Genomic DNA, 19,637 nt, shown 5'->3' on the forward strand with positions numbered 1-19,637 from the left:
ATTTTCTTTTTTTTTTTTTTTTTTTTTTTAGACATGCATCCATCCATGGATGGGAAGCTTGTAATGGATGAAAAAAGTGACAAGGAAATGCCATGGATAGTAAATTAAAGTCGTACAAAGTTGAAAAATAGTTAAGTAGTACAGGTTTGTGTTCAGCAGACAGCCCGCATATATTAAATGAGCGTGAGCAAGAGCCCCCTCCGCCGAAAATCAAATGCTTCATCTTATTTTATCTTAGGTTCTATTTCTATGGAACAAATAAGGACGGTCTTACTCTGGCTTTTCAGGGAACTAGGGCGTTCAGATTTGTTCCAGCAGTTCCAGTCCAAATACTATTCCTGGCTAATACTACTCAAATACTGGAACACCATCCCATCCTCCCTTCCATCCCATCATGATACTCCATCATCATGAATACATACCTCCTCCATCCACCATGAAATACTTACAAACCAGTCTCTTCATCAGTTGCTGGATCAGACTGTTCTCTTCCCACTTCCAAGCTTAGGGTTGACTGAGTTTTCGGGTGAGCTCCGAGTCTACATCCCTTTTATTGAGATTTCCTACCAGTCCAGGCCAGATGGTGACTATCACACACACACAAGTTAGTCCATAGTCCTTCTGGACTGTCTGCCTGGAAAAGTCCGCATGGACAGTCCAGATGGCAGTTGGACTGTGTCACATACACAAGGCGAGGTAGATCCTATAGTACGCCTGGAGAACGTCGCATGGATAAGTCCAGACTAGGACTATCGACTCAGCTCTTGGCGTCACGGTCTGGTGTCGTCACTTAGTGATTTACAGGGAGTCTGGTAGAACCAGTGCATGGAATTAAAGGTATAGTCCGTTTGAAAAGCTGCGGTTCGAGAAGTCGAGAGGTGTATAGTTTTAAGGGTAGAGTAATAAAGGGGGGCGAGTGGAGAGCCTTTCTATTATTTTTTTTTGAAGAGGTTTGCTTGATAGAGGGAACTGCAACTGCTAGGGTCTTAACATCCCGAAGTAGAAGAAAGAAGGAAGACAGGATAGGAGAAAGCCAGCCGCTCCGAGTACGAACCTTAACCTTTCAGGAGTAAATCCGCCCCGGGCAGGAATCGAATCCGCGGCCTAGAGCTTACAAGGCAGAAGCGCTACTAATCAAGCTAACTAGGCTGGCATCCGCTCCATTCTGTTTTTAGCCTTAGTAAAAAAAACCTCGATAAAAAAAAAAAAATGCCATTGCTGGTATTCGAACCTGAGGACGCGTGAGACGGGGTATTCGTTGAAAAGACTCCGTTCACACGATCAATGGGTATTTTGAACGCTCAAATTACCATTTTTACCATTTTCGCCACTAGAGAGTTGAAAGCGCTGCTGTAGCTAGAACAAGTACGCGCGCGAAATTTTTGAAATTTGATAAAAAAAAAATCAGTTGCAGACTTGCAGATGCAGTTTTGCCTTTTGCCCGGGGCATAGAAGCTAGGGATGGGATATTCGACTCTTTTTGAATATTCGAATACCACGATTCGATTCTTTTCAAATATTCGACTCAAAGAATCGACTCGTAACTACAAAAGCTGGCTTCGTGTGGCACTAACACATCAATTTATAAATTCATAACTACCACACTGACAGGGGGTAGGTAATGTACGAGGAGGTAGTTATTAGCGAGTAATTTCACAGCAATTCGTGTTAACCTACATTTACCAACTTCCGAATGTAGTATTTAAGCTGGAAATATAAAACCCTGGGAGAGAGGAAAGCTCAATAAATTTCCTCTTGGCACGCGTGTGACCCCAAATAACCTGCCTCAAAACAGGAGCAAACCTCAACACCTCTCCACTATTCTGACGTCAGCATCAGAAGCTCTCCATTATTTCAGTGGTTCCTAATGTGACGTCAGCACCTATCTATCCACTATTCTAGTGGCTGTCAAAATTTGTGGGCTCGCGAAAGTCGCGACCCTCTTTGCCAGCGAAGAACCTTTTGATAGCACCCTGGCAATACCGGAGTTAAAAATTAAAAGAAAATTTCTAAAGTTGATAGAATAAGTAAAGGATGCTGTTTAGTAATGCTGTGATAGCCACAAAAATGTCAAGAGGTTCTCAGCTAATTTGCGAGCCTTGTTAGCTTCAGATCCGCCCCAGACACCAACTCCATGAACACACTATACCTTGTATCAGTACCACCCCATTTCAACACCCTCTCAGCATCTACCACCACCCGCCACCCTCACAGCATCTACCAACCCCAACCACCCTCTCAGCAAAATCTTTGTTTACATCCGATTCTTGCGTTTAACCTAACCCTATAATAACACTGGTCACTGCTCGTTTGTGCCAGTTCCTTGGGTAGCAATATTCCACGGACGTGACTTGGCTCTATGATCAAAAATAAGAAAAGAAAAGACAAGAACAGCCCGAATGTAAGTGACATGAATCATACTGCTCATGCCATAAATTGAAAAATTAATTAATAAAGTACTATATCACGTGACCAATATGTGCATGTGTAATGCCATTGGTGGGAGGGAGAGGGAAAGAGATATGAAAGTTAGAAGGAGTAAGAAGAGATGGGATGGAAAGGAAGAGATGGAGAGGGGAAACCCTTATTAAGTAAATCCAGAACTCCAACAAAAGGACGAACAGAAAAGGAACTTTGAACAACACAAACACAAATAAACCCCCAAGTATATCTCCGCGGACGTGACTTCTGCACAAGTACCAAATACCTTTATACACCGTTACCTACCTGCTTATTCAAAAATTTAGAGGGAGGTACAACCAACTCCATGAACACACTATACCTTGTATCAGTACCACCCCATTTCACCACCCTCTCAGCATCTACCACCACCCGCCACCCTCACAGCATCTACCAACCCCAACCACCCTCTCAGCAAAATCTTTGTTTACATCCGAGGTCATTGCTCCCGCAGTAGGTACAACACGTGAATACATCATCCATGATGAGTAGATTACGCGAGGGTTTCAAATATTGGCAGTGTGTATTGTACTCGTAGTGTTAGGTACATAATATGTACCTATGTGCATTAAACAATAGATGCACAAAACAGTAAGTTATGATTATGACATCAAAGTACAAACTTACACAGTTTACCCAGAACAAACTATGAACCTGAACCTTCTTTTTCCAAGAAAACAATGGAAAACAATCAGAGGTAGAAAGATAAAGAAAAACTAACAGGAAAAAGAAAGGAAAGGGAGAGAAAGAGGTTGGAGATAGAGGAATAATGAGGGCAGAAATATAATGAAGAGAGACTAGAGAGAGAAAGAATAATGTTGAAGAGAAATAGGAAACGAGGGAGGGAGAGAAAAGGGAGGATTAAGGGGAGAAAGATACCGAGGAGAAAACAAGCGAGAAACCAGGAGAAAGGATTCAGGATAGAAAGATTAAGGAGGAGAAAGAGAAGAGGGGATAAAACGAAGGGATTTAGGAGAACAGAACAAGGAGCGAATCAAGAGAAAGAGAGGTGAGGGATAAAATATTGCACATACATTATTTCGGTGGGGGAAAACAACTAGAGAAGTGTTATGTAGGTCACTTATATAGGAGAGGGATGACGAGGCGGGAATTTTTGCTACCTCGAGGGATCGATAGAGGGAATTCATGCTGTCTGAGGGGAGAAGGGAGAGGGAGAGAAAGCGCGTGGCAAACACTCAGAGTTATGGTGAAATAAACACTCCGAGTTATGGTGAAACAAACACTCAGAGTTGTGGTGAAACAAACACTCCGAGTTATGGTGAAATAAACACTCCGAGTTATGGTGAAACAAACACTCAGAGTTGTGGTGAAACAAACACTCAGAGTTATCGTGAAACAAACACTCAGAGTTATGGTGAAACAAATACTCAGAGTTATGGTGAAACAAATACTCAGAGTTATGGTGAAACAAACACTCAGAGTTATGGTGAAACAAACACTCAGAGTTATGGTGAAACAAACACTAACTGAATTACAATATGCAAATATCAAGCTACATACAGGATGGACATCGTAGTTTGGGCTAATGATACGATGGGTGGTAAAGTTGTATCAAGGACATGATGGATTCGATTCCCAACAAGGACACCCTGTAGGTAAACTAAAAAATAAAAATAAAAAAAGTACCTATTACCTATATTTCCACTTTCACCTAGGTTTCGCTACCTTTAAACCCAATGTCCCTGCAGATAAACCGAATACTTTTATCAACTCGTGAGATGTTGGGTTGTTGGGATCAATTTCAATGAGTGTTGTTAAATATTTAACCCGAGGAACTTTGCAGAGTTTCTGCTGAGGCCAAAACCTTAGAACCTGTTATTAAATATCACCTTAATACCAATACTGAATTACAATATGCAAATATCAAGCTACATACAAGATGGACATGGTAGTTTGGGCTAATGATACGATGGGTGGTAAAGTTGTATCAAGGACATGATGGATTCGATTCCCAACAAGGACACCCTGTAGGTAAAAGCTCCCACACAGTACCTTAATGTTCTCCGCTCTAGGATAAGAACCGGTTTTCAAGTCTTATCAAACTTATTATTCTAATGTGATCATTATGATGTACATATGTGTATGATCAAATCAAATATCAAGCTGACGAATTATCATAAAGTTTGATCAAGGGTGGGGTTAATGCCTAAGGCATTCTCTACCACCCCACCCCACCCCAATTATAACTATTTTTCTTTTTATTCCAGTTTTTGGGATATTCAATAATACGTATATTATGTACTTGGAATTTGAATACCCAAAGGTAGGTACTTAATAAGGTCATGCTCAAATTTTGGTTAGAAAGTTAAGTAGAAACTCATGTTAAGTGGTTACCATCTCAAAAAATTTCAGGAGATTAAGTATGTCGAAAAAAAAACATTAAAATTGAACATTTTAATAAAATAAATGAGAGGACAGTTTTGTTTTTGAAGTGAAGTAACGGTAACGGTATGTAATTATTAGACTTAAGTGTGAGTAACTAAGTAAAGTGGCCTATTCCGAGTAGATGGATAGGTATCACATAGAATACATAGTTATTCTAGTATGTATGTACTTAGGTACATAAGATCATTATTCTATGTACTCACAGGTGTGTAAGATGGTTTTCTTTGTGCCGAGATCACAATATATTAAAGTAATGTGATAGGTATAATTTAATTATTTAGCATTGTACAAGTGAGTAACTAAGTAAAGTGGCCTATTCCGAGTAGATGGATAGGTTATCACATAGAATACATAGTTATTCTAGTATGTATATACTTAGGTACATAAGATCATTATTATTCTATGTATTCATAGGTGTGTAAGATGGTTTTCTTTGTGCCGAGATCACAATATATTAAAGTAATGTGATAGGTATAATTTAATTATTTAGCATTGTACAACACACACACACACACACACACACACACACACACACACACACACACACACACACACACACACACACACACACACACACACACACACACAGAGAGCACAGAATGGCTACTATCCAACTTCAATGTCATCTTACTGCTTCTTTGTTACTTCAATTGAAGTAAATTAATTAATTTATTTCTCACCTTTGTTCAGTACCGACTCATTCTTCAAAGTAAGGGAAGAGATACACACACTTCGAAGAAACGAGATAGACACATTTTTTTGCATAAAAAAAAACACACACACACACTTGCGGTTACACAGTTATACAACTAGTAAATAGTTGAGTTGGATGTGGTTTGTCCACCTCTGGGGCCCTGTGCCGATTGGTTATGAACACTGACTCTCAACCGGAGGTGCTCGCTTTGAATCCCGGCCTGGGCGGAAAAACTTTTCTAGTTGATACGACTCACAGAACTTTTCTGTTCCCGGGTGAGCATGGCATGGATATAAAAGAAAATGGGCCTAGAAGTAACTAAGAACCCCTGCAGTTCAAATTGAGAGCATTTGCAGAACCGTTCATAGAGAGGAAAAAAGTCTTACTTCAAAACAGTGAAAATCGCCTCTTGAAGTTTGGTACGATAATTTTTGGACATTCTGTAAAGCAGGTACTACTTGTAGTAGGTAGAGTAATGGAACTTATTCTTCTATAAACTCTACTCATTAGAATATTAGTAGATTAGTACGAATATTAATATTATAAAATAAAATGCAGTTTCTGTGTATTATTATGTCACAACTTTGGTGCTCACTGCAGCATTCTAGGATTTTCCCAATATCTCAATAATCCTCAAATCCAATGTTTACCTATACCATGCTGGCACCGGTCGCTATGCGCATTTATGTGTCATAGCTACTCATTTTCCTCACGAGGCTGAGTGGGCCCCGCAACAGCCAGCCTAATGTTCTCCGCTCTAGGAAAAGAACCGGTTTTCAAGTCTTATCAAACTTATTATTCTAATGTGATCATTATGATGTGTGTATGATCAAATCAAATATCAAGCTGACGAATATCATATTATTTCTATCCTGAGCTTTGCAGTTGCTATAAGGAGAAAACATTTTCAACAATTGAACCCTTATCTCTGGATTGCGCGAAAACTATGTCATTGGTGAACCTGTGGACCCTTTGAGGGGGGGGGGGAGCGGACACAGTACCCTAATGTTCTCCGCTCTAGGATAAGAACCGGTTTTCAGGTCTTATCAAACTTATTATTCTAATGTGATCATTATGATGTACATATGTGTATGATCAAATCAAATATCAAGCTGACGAATTATCATATTATTTCTGCCCTGAGCTTTGCAGTTACTAGGGAGAAAACATTTTCAAGAATTGAACCCTTATCTCTGGATTGCGCGAAAACTGTCTCATTGGTGGACCTGTGGACCCTTTGAGGGGGGGAGCGGGAGAGGGGACACAAATATTTTGACTTTTAGATTTCTCTTTTATTTATTGAGATTGATGGGTATAGGAGACTATCTTAACTTTTGGATTTGTCGTGTGTAGATACCTTAACCCCCGTATGTATGAAAGCCAAAGTTAGTTTAACTTAAGATGAACAATGTTGCCAATTTCATGTCATTTCTTGAAATAACTGGCTAGATTTAATGAAATTTGGCAAGATTTTCATTTCAAGTTAAACTAAAGTTTATCTTTAGACTTCATACATACGGCGGTAAGTGTTCATAGTCATCGGGAAGTCCACCATAAGCACAGGCATACTTATTGCATATTGGGATCTATCTGTACTGTATGTACAGATAATTCATATAATTAAATACCTATCTAAGTGTTTCAGTCATACTTCTAATATTTAATATTAAATGTAATACCTATGTAAATTGTATGTAATGATTTTTATCAATACAATAAATATTAATTGAATTGAATTGAATTGAATTGAATATGTATGTTCGCCCTAAGGAAGAGAATAATAATATATAATCAAATAGCCTGTTTAATAAACTCTTAATAGCTTGCTATATTGGAATATATTAAACTGCAATAAAGCAACTTAATAAAGCTATTATTAATTGCTTATTATTTGTTATTAACTCATTAGGTACACTATTAGTTTTTTTTTAAGGAACGTAAACTATAGGTTAGGTACCTATTACTTATAGGTTATAGGGAACTTGATCAAGGTTATGCAAAATTACAAAATTTAGCATGACCACAATAATAATAAGTAAAACTTACAGAAGAGAGACAGAGACAGAGAGAGAGAGAGAGAGAGAGAGAGAGAGAGAGAGAGAGAGAGATTTTTTTTTTTCTTCTTTTTACAATTCAGAAAATTTATAGGTAGGAGATACTGGGATGGAATTACTATCGATTTCAAGGAGGCCAGTCAGGGGGGATTGTGTTTTACAAATTTATTTCATCCCAGAAAGATCTCAGAAAAGGGCATTCATTCAGTAATCAGTAAATTCACACCGTGCTGAACATATCTGCAGAATTTGGTCGAAATCATACCCATCGTTCGAGAGGTATGATTTCTTCGTTAAATTGACGACTTTGAATTGGAGGCCAGTCAGAGGGGATTGTGTTTTACAAGTTTATTTTATCCCAGAAAGCTAACTCTCAGAAAAGGGCATTAATTCAGTATCAGTAAATTCACAACGTGCTGAACATATCTGCAGAATTTGGTCGAAATCATACCCATCGTTCGAGAGGTATGATTTCTTCGTTAAATTGACGACTTTGAATTCAATTTGTTTGTTTCACTCTTTCACTGTATCTCTCGAACGGGTTGTATCGACTTGGGTGGCGTTTCTCGGTAGGAAAAATAAATGGCTCACACTTGAACAAATGAAAAATACGCCTTGTGCGAACGAAAAATTGAACACCCAATTTCACATGTTTTGTTGCTCGTGAAATTTTCTAGCTGAATGGTACATTTACATACATACGTAAGTATTAAGTATGTAAAGTAATTTATGTTTTCCATCTGTCTGATAGCATCAACACGTTTATTAGAAAAACTGCATCATTCTGGCGTCTGCACGAAAATTTCTTTTAAAATAGAACGTCTGATAGCATCAACACGTTTATTAGAAAAACTGCATCATTCTGGCGTCTGCACGAAAATTTCTTTTAAAATAGAAACTACGACATTATTATCTAGGATTTATACACACTACAGTAAGTACAACACATTAGTTTATTTAATAAGTTTAATTCATGTAGGATGTAGGTAAAATATCTCAGAAGTAGGAAGATAGATAATATATTTACCTCGATACCTACATGGATAAAAGAGGCAATTTACAAAGAAAAACATCTCAATGCTTGGTGAATTTCAAAGTAAATTAAGTAAGGTGAGTAATTTAAAGATGTGTTTGTTATGTTTTGTCACCAATTCCGTGTAATGTCTCTCTTTCTGACTCGCATCAGCCAGGGGCATAAGCCTAGGAACACATTCGTACATATGTCCCTAAAATTCCCCAAATTTCGAAGTATTTTATTCTTATTCTTGTACCTAAAACAATACAAATTCTACAAATGTTTCGTATTTTGACTTTTGATCTGAGGATTGGTGATAAGACGATTGATAAGGGGAGAGTGATAAGATAACGACAATATTTGTGATAATAGTAACATGAGCTGGTATTGTGGCGGCGGTTTTCTTTTGATAGGTAACAACAAGGGAAGAACAGGAGGTAGGTACTTAGGAAGAAGAGAAAGTGAAATCCATGAGCACTTGTGGGTACTAAAAAAAAGAAAAATCTTGCCTTATGTAAGTAGCTAGGTAATAGAGTAAAAAAAAGGAATTATATGTTGAGCATACGAGTAAATGCTTGTCACAAATGTTGTTTCCCACTTGATACACTGCGCTAAAATTTATGACGAGTTCTCCGCGCTAACCACTATAACTACACCATTGAGGTTAGTGTAATAGAGCTTTTTTTTATAACTTACTTACTGCTCGATAGGACTAAAGAGTTCCCAGCAACAGGCTATGACTGTTTTTTGAACCATTAGTTAACCAGCTAGGGTACGCATCTAATTTATTTGGTCTAAATAAATACTTACAAGAGGGACTAAGGACTCTGCTAATTAAGTACCCATATCATACGACACAGCTGTCTTCATTATAATTATAACACATTAACACATGTAAGACAACACAAGCACAGTTAACATAGGCAAGGAGTAAGAACTTAGGAATAATTAACAAGTAGAAATTAAGTACCTACTGAAACAAGTAATTAGCACAAAAAAGATGTAGGTCTTGTAGGTACCTACTTACGCGTATTTTATTTTGTGGCAATGTTGGAAAAAAGTGAAAATTTTTCCATTTCGTCCATTTTTTGTATTTTATTATTCACTTCCTAAAATAGAAACTACAACATTATCATGTAGGATTTGTACAAACTACAGTAAGTACAACACATTAGTTTATTTAATAAGTTTAATTCATGTAGGATGTAGGTAAAATATCTCAGAAGTAGGTAGATAGATAGATAGATATTTGCCTCGATACCTACAAGGATAAAAGAGGCAATTTACAGAGAAAAACATCTCAGTGCTTGGTGAATTTCAAACTAAATTAAGGTGAGTAATTTAAAGATGTGTTTGTTATTTTTTGTCACCAATTCCGTGTAATGTCTCTCTTTCTGACTCGCATCAGCCAGGGGCATAAGCCTAGGAACACAATCGTACATATGTCCCTAAAATTCCCCAAATTTCGAAGTATTTTATTCTTATTCTTGTACCTAAAACAATACAAATTCTACAAATGTTTTTGGCATCGCTTTCTCGGAGAACAAACGAGGTGGATCGCATATTCGCACAATGAAATTAATCATGTGCAATTTAAAATGGTAAAACGCCGGGTTTCTAGACCCTGTACACACGAGTAGTGGTCTTTTCGTTCGTGATGAGTTGAACATTGAAGGAGGGATGGTAACAATTAACAACATTGAGGGAGATGAGCTCTCCTTTCGAAACAATACTGTCTATTTTGCTTACTGAACGAACGAAGTAACTTCCAAGTTTCAACATAACCCTGATGGGTGTGTTGTTGACTTTTCCCGGCCTCACTCAGGCTGGGTGAAGTTAATGTGGGTAGGCGAGTAGCTTGTAGACGAATGGAGTGTAAATCCCCCCGTCACTGAAAACCTTAGAAGTTATACAGTGGCGATAAACCCATTTGGGGAAAAAATAATCAACAATTTTTGGTAAAAATATATTTTACGACAGGATTACTACCCGTTAAACCCGTGAGCGCCAGCCTAGTTAGCTTAGTTGGTAGTGCGTCTGCCTTGTAAGCGCTAGGCCGCGGGTTCGATTCCCGCCCGGGGCGGATTTTCGTGGTCTTTTCGTTCGTGATGAGTTGAACATTGAGGGAGGGATGGTAACTTTATGGTAGGTATTAACAACATTGAGGGAGATGAGTGATTTTTTCGAAACAATACCGTCTTTTTTGCTTACTGAACGAACAAAGTACCTAAGTTCTAAGTTTCAACATAACCCTGATGGGGTGTGTTGTTGACTTTTCCCGGTCCCAGTCCCACTCAGGCTGGGTGAAGTTAATGTGACTAGGTAGGTTGAAATGTAAAACAGGTTTGGGAGGTGTGCCAAATGACAATCAATATCTGGCATGATGAAGTTCAGGGGAGCCAAATTCTGACCATATTCTCTTCTTCTTCTTCTTCTTCTTCTTCTTCTTTTTCTTCATAGCCAGTCCTAGATCCTAGCCGACAGTAAAACTAAGTCATTTTTCCTTCTCTGTAACAGCTCCTACCTAATAATCCAAGAAATTATACGAGTACAATAATTATAGGTACTTAGAAATCATACAATACCTACCTACTTTAAATTAAACTGTGCTGAGTAAATTTCTTAGTAAGTAAACACTCAATCTATCTACTTACGCTACGACTAACGGTAGGTACTTGGGTCTAGGTAAATAGCTACTAGATACCTATTGTTATTTAAAAACAAATCGAGATATGGAGTAGACTGCTTGACTTCACTCATAACTCATAACAACTCCAATTATAACTATTTTTCTTTTTATTCCCCAGCCTAGTTAGCTTAGTTGGTAGCGCGTCTGCCTTGTAAGCGCTAGGCCGCGGGTTCGATTCCCGCCCGGGGCGGATTTTACCCTGATGGGATAATGTTCGTTCTCGGAAAGGCTGGCTTTCTCCTATCCTGTCTTCCTTCTATCTTCGATTTCGGGACGATAAGACCATAGCAGTTACAGTTCCCTCTGTCAAACCTCTTCTATCTTCGATTTCGGGACGATAAGACCATAGCAGTTAAAGTTCCCTCTGTCAAACCTCTTAAAAAAAAAAAAAAAAATCTTTTTATTCCAGTTTTTGGGATATTCAATAATACGTATAATATGTACTTGGAATTTGAATACCCAAAGGTAGGTACTTAATAAGGTCATGCTCAAATTTTGGTTAGAAAGTTAGTAGGACCTCATGCTAAGTGGTTAACATCTCAAAAAAATTTCAGGAGATTATGTCGAAAAAAAAAAAAAAAAAAAAAAAAAAAAAAAAAAAAATAGTATACCTACCTATTCTGTATTATGTCCCTTATCAGAGAGGCCAGAGGAGACACAATACTTACCTACCTATGATTAGAGATTAGTTACTTTCTGGTGTGATTATCCCCAGTTAAAAACAAAGTGACATTCAGAGGGATTTGAAATCTAGGTACAGAAGACATCAGTACCTAGTAAGTAAATTTTGATGGATGTCAAAAAAATTCACATTATTTGCATGGTCTGCCATTACCTGACTTGCTCAATTTCCTTTCCATCATGTTCATTTAAAATCTCATGATTTTAATCTAAGAAAACCATGAGCAAAATTTACATTCTAAATTAATCGTTTCAAAGCTGTCAATCTTGAGAACATTTACATGACATTCATTCAAAAAATAGGATAGGCTATCATGTGCCAAATTCTTTGCTCTAATTATCATCAGGTATTTGTTTCAATGCTTGTCAAAAAATTAAAACTTGTGTGCTACAAACTCTAATGACTCATTTACAAAATCTTTCAGCAAACTTGTCCTATTTAGTTGAACATTTAGGAATCTTGATCATTAAGATCTTGAGGAGTCTGAGAATCTGATAGGGTAGGTATACCTTTTCAGAGTGAGTCTTACTTAGCTAAAAAAAAAAAAAAAAAAAAAAAAAAAAAACGGATACCCCACACAAAAATTTTTTTAACTAAAAAAAAAAAAAAAAAAAAAAAAAAACTGGATACCACAGGTACAAAAACTATTGAACCATTCAGATGGTACCTTTGTGACGAGTTCTTTAATAGAACTTATACTGATAATGCTGTTGCTTGAAAGTTTTCTCCACAGACTGCACATCTCAAACCTTGCATAGAAGGTTTGTTCAGCCACTTTACCACTTGACCAAACAAAACATTTATTTGGTTGAGAACTGAGAAGTATAAAGTTCACAGTGAGAACTCAGGGTTTATAAGCTTTTCCCGGAATGAAATTCCATGACTATTCCAGAAAATTTCCATGAATTTTATAGAAAATTGGGGGCTGAGTTACTTAAAACTCAGTAAGATTGCCCCTTCATTTAAATAAAATATACAATATGCAGATTGTTAATGAATATGAGAGGAAATATGCCACAGGCTGTTTTTCGGACATAGGTAGGTACTTCATATTTAATTAGAATATTTTTAATTTTTGACTGGGTGGCAAATTTCATGACTTTTCCAGGTTTTCTTTAAATTTTTACCTTCATATTTAATTAGAATATTTTTAATTTTTGACTGGGTGGCAAATTTCATGACTTTTCCAGGTTTTCTTTAAATTTTTACGATTTTCCAAGACTTTTCCATGACTTTTTGGCTGATTTTCAGATTCCATGACTATTCCAGGTTTTCCAGTTTTTCCAGGTTGCATATGAATCCTGGAACACCACTCTGGAATGGATCTAGTCTCCAGAATCTAAAATCTAAACTGAAAGAAGGAAAATTACCTTTACGTCGTCCATAGGGTCCGGTGAATGAAGTGTTCTTTCCTATGACACTGTCATCTATGTATTTGATTAGCTTGGTTACATCTTCTTTCTTGGACACAGATTTAAACTTGGAAGATCTCACTGCATATTCCTCCGGTAGGGCATAGAATTTCCTATTCCCGAAGGAGGTTTTCCTAATAGAACTCATGTTCACGGTACCTTCATTCAAAATGTAACGAGCATTCAGATTAGAAATAACACTCACGTGCTTGTGAACCACTTGAGAAACACAGTTTAAAAAAACTTTTGAGCACAGTAATGAATCCACGTTTTTATCGGAAAGAGAAAAAATAAGGAAGGTAAGGAAGATTGTAACTTGGTGAATTTCCAAACTTTTGGAAGAAAAGGTAAGTAGGTAAGTTGGGGGTAAGTAAAAAGGAAAAAGAAAATCGCAGTCGAAAACTACGGACCGCCCTTTCACCTCAAAACTCGAGAGAGAACTGATATTTTTTTTTTAAATTTCCCTTTAGGATCTAGCACAGGGGAGCGTGTTGAGGACGAGATTTTTCGAGAAAAATCCCATGACAACAGTAGGGGGATGGGATTTTACTTTGGAAACTGGCCTTTATTTTCCTTCTTAGTTATTTCTTTTTTGGGGGAAAGGGTCATTGTTCTGACTGTTGGGTCAATGTCCCATAAACTGCCTACGCACGTATTAGTACAGAGAAGACTCTGGAGTCTGGAAATGCCAAAACAATGGCCATTATTTCAGTTGATTAAGTAGTTCTATTTTTAGCGGTGCATAACGCAATAGTTAGTTGATATCAAATTGTTACATCAATTGTCTCAGGTACCTACCTACATTCCTAGGTTTGCAATCCAGGGTTCGATTCTCAATAGAAATATTTCTTCCATAGCAAAGTAAGGAATAAACAACACATAACTTCTAATGATTGTGTTACAGAAAATGAGGACAAGGATACAAAGGAACAAGATGTGTTAGCAGTAACCTATCAACCTAAGCTAAGTACATTTGAAATGGACATCATGGAAGAACACAAGATAGAGGTCCTGTTCCTAGGTCAAGTTTATAAAAAAAATTGTTTCTCCTACACATTTCGATTAAAGTAACTAATAACAGAGATCTCAAATTAAAATGGTTAGGAGAGAGAGAGAAAGAGAGAGAGAGAGAGAGAGGGGGGGAGAGGAGGGGAGAGACAGACAGAGAGAGGAAAAGATAGTTCTACCAATTTATACATTAAAATACCTAACTACTTACTTAATTAATTACTTACAATGTAGATCTTTGATATGTAGATTACATTCTCAAGGTGTTAGCATACCTAAGGGCTGTGTGAATAGATGGGAGGAGAGGGGGAGGGGGGAAAGTTAACCTTTTCTCCATTTATCAGACATTGTAATAAAATGAAATGCAAATTGATTCTGTGTACGAGTACATGTTTGACCTCAATCATAATCTTTCACTTTCTTCAATGATAAATATGATTTTGGGTGCAGTTCCAATAAATCATATGCCAAGTCCACAGCGGAGAAGCTTAGAGCAAAATACAACTTAAATATTCAGACGGGATTAACACATCACATCACAACTCTCTCCCACCACTTTGTCATGTTCATATGTTTGAAATACCTATATTGCAAAATATCTTGTGTGATATTTAGCATGCTGGGCTTGCCACTGGCACTAGGTAGTGTAAGTAAGGATTTAAATATTGAATGTGTGATTTAAATTCCAACTGGTCCGCCCTTAGACAAGTCGTCATGCCAGATGGTACCTTAGGTCTGTTCCGTTAGGGTGATAAAATCAGATCTTATTATCAAACTTTGAAAATAATTACGAAGTAAGAACAACTCTAATTTATATTGAGCATAGTGAAATACATTTTTATTTGTTCAGATATATAAATACATGATGACCTGTGATTAATTTATTGATATAGGTAGCATATTAATTTAATATAGTAAACAACTCTAATTTATATTGAGCATAGTAAAATACATTTTTATTTGTTCAGATATATAAATACATGACCTGTGATTAATTTATTGATATAGGTAGCATTCAAAGGGTTCTCTCTGCTTTTAAAGACCAAGCACAAGTCCTCACGATGGTTGACTGCAATTCAGTAGAGGAGGAGAACTATCGATAGTCGGCGCCATCGATAGTTATCGATAGTTTATCAAAAAACTATCGATAACTATCGCGATAGTTCTGTTCACCAGTGTTCTGTACAGGAGGGTTCGCAAATATGTGGCTGCTGATCAAGTTGGAGAGCTTACCAAAGCATATTCCAATCTTCCAGACAGATATATTAACCGAGTTATGAGACAGGTAAGAGGGAGTGACTATTCACCAGTGTTCTGTACAGGAGGGTTCGCAAATATGTGGCTGCCGATCAAGTTGGAGAGCTTACCAAAGCATATTCCAATCTTCCAGACAGATATATTAACCGAGTTATGAGACAGGTAAGAGGGAGTGACTTTACAAGGATTTCAGGCAATGTCTACATGGTCAGGATGAGAGCTAATTCCTAGAAATGTGTGTGCAGAATTCCTGAAAGCGGATTTGTAATGTTTCACTTATTGGTTATTGGGGTAGCTCTGTAGAATTTCAGGGCCAAGTTTTACCACTGTGGATTGTCTGAGGATTGAGATCAATCCAAGGATGGGTATCAAGTATAGGAAAATCTTCATTTCATCTCAATCTCAAGCTGGTATATCTACATGGTCAGGATGAGAGCTAATTCCTAGAAATGTGTGTGCAGAATTCCTGAAAGCAGATTTGTACTTAGAAAATGTTTCACTTATTGCTTATTGGGGTAGCTCTGTAGAATTTCAGGGCCAAGTTTTACCGCTGTGGATTGTCTGAGGATTGAGATCAATCCAAGGATGGGTATCAAGTATAGGAAAATCTTCATTTCATCTCAATCTCAAGCTGGTATAAGCCAGCATGAGATTACTCCCCCATAACTATTTTATTGTGTATTACTTGTTACCAGAACATCTATGGGAGGTTGGTTGTTTAAATCCAAGTCAAGTCATAAAATGTATCAAGGTGTACTAATTTTCTTTTCTTTCTTCTTTTTCAGGTCTACCATGTCTACCCAAAAGGCCCCCAATACACCGTAGTTGACCAAGGAAAAGACTCTGATTTTGACTTCTCTACCGATCGACCTTGGGAGGTTCCTTTCCTGGCCAGGAACAGACCATGGGAGAAAAACAAAAAGAAGATCCCGATAGAACCTATCAAAGATTGGTCCATATTCAAAGGAGATAGGGTAAGTGGTTGGTTCACAGTCAAAATGGCAATTTTAAAAATTGGTTCCTCTGTAAAAGAAAAAGATTAATTAAAAAATTCTTGTCCAATCAATACCTAACCAATATAACTGTAAACTGAAACACAGGACCAAAAAATCACCCCGGCAGTTGGCTACTACTATTATTGTGGTCAAATTCCCAGTGTTCATAAAATTCCATACCTGAGCAGGGTTTGAACACATGCTCTCCTGATTACCAGTTGAGCATCTTGACCACTACACCACTGACAAAAAATAAATACTTGCATAGAATTTTTTATCATTAATGAATAAACTAAAATTATTTTTCAGGTTGAAATTCTTGTTGGTAAGGACAAGGGCAAGCAAGGATATGTGATACAAATATTTCAAGAGATCAACAGTGTCATTGTAGAAGGACTCAACACCTACCTGAAGAAAATGGGTGACTCTCAGTTCATAATCAAACAAGAAGCCCCGTTACTAGTCACCAATGAGGTTGCTTTAGTGGACCCCTCTGATAGGTAAGAAACTAATGACTGAATTAATATGTAGTTATGGCAGAAATTTGATTTGTACTTATTCTTTTTTTTTTATTATTGAAGAACTAGAATCCAAGTCTCCAATCAACTCCAATAATCAAACTTAGAGGTAAAAAATAGAAAAAAAACTGTGTTTATTTATATGTTGATACTTATGTTTTTTTTTTTTTAGTCAGACCAGTTTTATCGCGGTAGTACGCCAAGTGAAGTTCCTTATGTTGGATTTCACCAATATTTATTCAGTCAACTCCTGTTAAGCTAACAGCCAGTTAAGTTCCATTTAATTTGTATTGGCTTAACAGGGCTGTTAAGCTAACGGGCTGGTTTGGGTTCGAGGCTGGAAAGAAGCTTGGCGAAATCCACCATTAGACTTTGTTCCTCTAATATATTTTAACCAAATAATTTCATTTTACAAAAATTCTCTTGTTTTATGTGTTTAGGCCTGATTCTGCAGTCACTTGGGTCTAGTTAAACGAGATTACCTATAGTCTACTCTAAAAACAACTTTTTTGTTAAATTCAAAGTAACATCATTCACTCATGATGTCTTAAAAAGTACTTTTGAGTAAAAGACATGTTCTTCCTTTTCTCTTTTTTTAATATTTGTTGAGACTTGGGTGCCAAAATCACCTATTTAACTAGACAAAAGTGACTGAAAGGCCTTGCGATTTTAGTTTCCCCTGTGATATTTTATTTCCTAGATTTTCTTTTACTTTCGTGTGTTGTTTTCTTTTATTTATGATTTGTTGAGACTTGGGTGCCAAAAACACCTATTTAAACTAGACAAAAGTGACTGAAAGGCCTTGCGATTTTAGTTTCCCCTGTGATATTTTATTTCCTAGATTTTCTTTTACTCTCGTGTGTTTAATTTATGTTGACATTTAATTTTCGTCCTTACTCTCTTTTACGTATACGCTTAGATGAGAGAGAACAAAGCCGAAAATAATAACTCTGCTAGGAACCGCAAATTGAACCCAGGACCTCTCATGTCACAGCCTAGTTTGAAACCACGGCTGATTCTCTTGAACCGTTTTCATTACATTCTTGTACAAAACTACTTTCGACAAAGCTAGTTGCAAAGATTTTTCAAAGAACTATCCTTCCCTTAGTTTTATAGATCTCTGAGATAATTACCATTTTTTTTATAGATATTTTTTTTTATATATACAAATATAAAGCCCAATAATTTTAAGCCCGTCGTACATTGAAAGTGTAGTCGCCTGAAAAACCAAACCTTTGAAAATGATAGAGAATGTTCCAATGTGCGACGAGCCTGTGTTTAACTTCTACTAACGTATCTACTACCATTAGAATTTACTATATTAAATTAATATGCTACCTATATCAATAAATTAATCACAGGTCATCATGTATTTATACCAAGCTCACGTGGTTGCAATCCAGGGTTCGGTTCTCAATAGAAATATTTCTTCCATAGCAAAGTACGGAACAAACAAGTCTTAACTTCTAATGATTGTGTTACAGAAAATGAGGACAAGGACACAAAGGAACAAGATGTGTTAGCAGTAACCTATCAACCTAAGCTAAGTACATTTGAAATGGACATCATGGAAGAACACAAGATAGAGGAGGATAGAGTTCCTGCCAAGAGCTTCTGGTATTGAAGGCAAATACCTCCGAGTAGTGGTTAGCGTGATGGACTTCGGATCTGGAGGTTCGTGGTTCGAGTCCAAGTTTCAACATTAGCAAAGTTGGGTGGAAATTGCAAAAGAGCTTCTTCAGGAGAATTCAGCCACTTCGAATAGAATGCTATAAACTAAAAAGGGAGAAAAGTGTATTTGTCAGGGAATAACTTTCGTGACATGCATTCATGCCTAACACGATTTAAATTCCAACTGGTCCGCCCTTAGACAAGTCGTCATGCCAGACGGTACCTTAAGTCTGTTCCGTTAGGGTAATAAAATCAGATCTTATTATCAAACTTTGGAAATAATAGTCAAGTTAAAAGAACAAATCCAATTTATATTGAGCATAGTAAAATACATTTTTATTTGTTCAGATATATAAATACATGACCTGTGATTAATTTATTGATATAGGTAGCATAAGCATATTAATTTAATATAGTAAAATCTAATGATAGATACATTAGTAGAAGTTAAACACTAAGGCCCGTCACACATTGGAACGGTCTCTATCATTTTCATAGGTTTGGTTTTTCAGGCGACTACACTTTCAATGTACGACGGGCTTAAAATTATTGGGGTTTTTATTTGTATATAAAAAAATGGTGATTATCTCAGAGATCTATAAAACTAAGGGAAGGATTGTTCTTTGAAAAATCTTTGCAACCAGCTTTGTCGAAAGTAAAGTTTTGTACAAGAATGTATTGATCAACATAAATTAAACACACGAAAGTAAAAGAAAATCTAGGAAATAAAATATCACAGGGGAAACTAAAATCGCAAGGCCTTTCAGTCACTTTTG

At 36.8% G+C, this 19,637-nt stretch overlaps 1 long non-coding RNA gene across 1 annotated transcript; it reads left to right on the plus strand.

Annotated features, from left to right (window-relative positions):
- The first annotated feature begins 14,310 nt into the window (after positions 1–14,310).
- On the plus strand, positions 14,311–19,220 carry LOC113469053. Its single transcript, XR_003392595.1, has 2 exons — positions 14,311–14,420; positions 18,779–19,220. It is a non-coding gene; the product is annotated as an uncharacterized LOC113469053 (long non-coding RNA).
- Positions 19,221–19,637: the final 417 nt, after the last annotated feature.

Source organism: Diaphorina citri, unplaced genomic scaffold (genome assembly GCF_000475195.1).
Source record: "Diaphorina citri unplaced genomic scaffold, Diaci psyllid genome assembly version 1.1 scaffold937, whole genome shotgun sequence".
Classification (NCBI taxonomy): Eukaryota; Metazoa; Arthropoda; class Insecta; order Hemiptera; family Psyllidae; genus Diaphorina; species Diaphorina citri.